Here is a 3152-nt window from a genome sequence, read left to right as displayed (position 1 = left end):
GATGTTGTTTTCACAATCAAGGGCTAGATTAATCATCGCAGAGAAAACTTAACTAAAAAGAGCTCATTAGAAATTTCGAGAGTAACCCAAAAGTGCTTTTAAGAATATCAGCTAGAGCTAATCTAAGAGCTTTATTGAAGCCACTTTTCAATTACGAAAAAAATTAAGCGAAATATTTATATCACATTTTTTCAAGTGTCTTGCTGGATTTATCAACGTTTTTGGTTGTTTGCAAAACTCCTTTTCTACGTTCAGCCAAGCTAGAATGTGAAGTGATACCTTTTGAAGCACTGAAAAAACTGAAGTTGGAAAAGGAGACGTTCTCTTAGAAAATGGTAGCTTTACAACCAACTGATTTCTATCAAACCAAAAGTGCTAGAATTGGCAATCGCTGACGTTTTGAAAAAAGTCAACCGCTTTCTCAGAAGAAAAAAAAACACTTTTTTGTTTGTTAACAAATCGGAACTAACTGGGATCAAAGTAATCTGATCCGTCGGGGTATTTTTCGATGCTTCCACACTCTGTTGCAACTCCAGTGAAACCTGAAGGTCCTGTGGCTGTTACAGACCAAAAATAGTTTCCCAGCTGCAGGCCTTCACAGTCAGGGCTCAACTGAGTTGTATCTTGAATTAATACAAAGCACTTGGCTTGTTTTGTTTTACAAAAAACTTTGAATTCGTGGTCAGCTGCCGAAGGATAGGGTTGACTAAAAGACGCATATATTTGAAGATCTAGCTGTTTGTTATAGATTCGGAGGTAAACTTTTTCCCCTCGACTGAAGGGAGCACTGTAAAAGCGCGACTCCCCAACCTTCAAGTTTTTAATGCAAAAATCTTCTTTTTTCATCTTCTGATCATGCGAGTTGTTTTTTTGTTGACCTTCACCAGCCTGTAGAGCCAACTTGCAGGATTGATACAAAATGTCCGACAAGTCATTCTGAAAATCTTGCATTGTTGGGTACTTTCTGTAAAGTTATTACGCAGACATTTTGAGCTTTTGAGTTTTGAGTTTTTTTTTCAACTATTCAGCAAAGAAAAAAGTCAATTTTTGAATTGCAGTGTCATTAAAAAATAAAATGCTTCTGAGAATATATTGATCTTACATGTTAATTTGAATTTTTTAGAATCTATTTATACGTTTCACCAAAGAACTTAAACAGTGCCTTTTTGGTGAATTTTCCTTCTATAAAAAAAAAGAATCAAAAACTTGCTCAAATTGTTTCTTTTCCTTGCATTTCTTTTTTCGCTTGCCATCAGTTCGAGTTCTGGAGTATATGCATCGCTCGTCGTGCCAATTGCGTAAATTGTGATGGTAGGGCTATGATCCTTCACCTTAAATTTCATTTTATATGTCTTATTTAAAATCCTATTCCATAAAATGTTGTTTTGACAAGCTTCCTTGCAATCAGATTAATTGGCCGTCTAATTTGAAAAACCTTGATAGTTCCTTAAAACCATCAGATAAAAGAATGAAGGTCTGGTGACGAACGTTGCTTTTTTACACCGAAGTTTTTTCTCAAGGTGGAAAAAAACGGAACAATTAGTGTTCATACTTGATTCACACATTTTTACTGAATGGTTTGACGCATTTAAAATTTAAAACTATACGTATAATTTAAATTAAAATAAAGTTTAGCTACCATTCGACAGAAAAAAAAGCCTTGCTTCAACAAAAAAAACTGATATAACAATATATTGATCTTTTGAAAATGAGACTATGTTGGTTTGGAAAAATATGATACAAAATGTAAACTATGAACGCATGCACTCAGCTCCGATGATTTTTGTCTCATTTTTGGAATGAAAGTCAAGATTGCACGTAAATAAATGCACAATCTTCAAATTTTTCATGATTGTTTACTTTTTAAATTGAAAAACTTGATTGCACTTAAACGACTCCCGGGTCGAGATCCCGCTCAAAATACGCTCAAGATTTGAGCGGTTAGAGCTGTTTTCCAGCAAGATTTGAGCGGTTTGAGCGGTTTGAGCGGTTTGGGCGTTTCGGGCGTTTTTTTTTGGAAAAACCGCTCAAACCGCTCAAATCTTGCTTAAAAAACCGCTCATTTCTTGCGGTGATTTTTGAACGGTTTTTCAAGCAAGATTTGAGCGGTTTTTGAGCGTTTTTTGAGCGGTCTTCCCGGGTCGAGGTCCCAGACTCATGTCCATACTTTCGCGACAAAACTTTGGTATGTCCAGACTCTCGCGACCAAGAGTTTGTATTTGGGTTTTTCAACCGTTCTAAATTTGGCAGTTTGCCTGGAGCTTAAAAAAAGTAATTTATGTAGGGGCGGATTTGGGGGGGGGGCAGTGGGATTGACGTTTTTTTCAGGGATTTGACCCCTTGCCAAAAGCAACAAAACAGAAACAAAGTAACTGTATTAAGCAAAATGACAAACTAATGAACCTTTAAAATACAAAACGCTACAGATGAGTTTAAAAACAAAATCGTATTCTTCCCATGTAATTTATATTGGCTTCGCTGCGCGACACTAGTTTCAGGGCCGCATGCCCTAACGGATAAGGCGTCTGACTTCGAATCAGACGATTGGGGGTTCGAATCCCTCTGTGGTCGACTTTTTATTATTAAATCTTGAGCGGTTTTTAAGCGGTTTTTTTAGATAAACCGCTCAAAACCGTTCAAATCTTGCGCGGTTTTTTCTAGATAAACCGTTCAAAAACAGGTCAAACCGCTCACTTTGAAGCAAGATTTTGAGCGTAATTATCTAAAAAAAACCGCTCAAACCGCTCAAATCTTGCTTCAAATTAGGTGAAAAATCTCGACTCGGGCTTCCCAGACTGTTTTCACACTCTTGGATAGATTTCAAAATGACAATTTATAATTGGTTAATAATATAATTATCTAACTCTATAAAATATTCTTAACTAACGAACCATATTCCAAAACTAACATTTACACTTATTTGTATGCGCTGAAACTACTTGTAATTTCAGCACCAGAGAGATTCGCATTAAACTTAGAATACAATTGTTCTCCTTCTGGAAACTAACTCGCTTAAACCATTATACACTAGATCTATTGAGACTAGGAGATATAAGAGTAAGAGTAAGATCGGTATTAGACTAAGAAGTTGCACGAATCTATCCGGCCGAAAATGAGAGAGCGTGACGAGCAGACGGTGTACCTTTTCGGAA

At 36.4% G+C, this 3152-nt stretch overlaps 1 non-coding gene across 1 annotated transcript; it reads left to right on the top strand.

Moving 5' to 3' along the window:
* The first annotated feature begins 2498 nt into the window (after positions 1 to 2498).
* On the top strand, positions 2499 to 2571 carry Trnar-ucg (transfer RNA arginine (anticodon UCG)). The gene has a single exon. It is a non-coding gene; the product is annotated as a tRNA-Arg (tRNA).
* Positions 2572 to 3152: the final 581 nt, after the last annotated feature.

Source organism: Symsagittifera roscoffensis, chromosome 3 (assembly GCF_963678635.1).
Source record: "Symsagittifera roscoffensis chromosome 3, txSymRosc1.1, whole genome shotgun sequence".
Lineage (NCBI taxonomy): Eukaryota > Metazoa > Xenacoelomorpha > Acoela > Convolutidae > Symsagittifera > Symsagittifera roscoffensis.
Note: the sequence above shows the minus strand (reverse complement) of the source record. Positions and strands in the feature narration are given on the sequence as shown.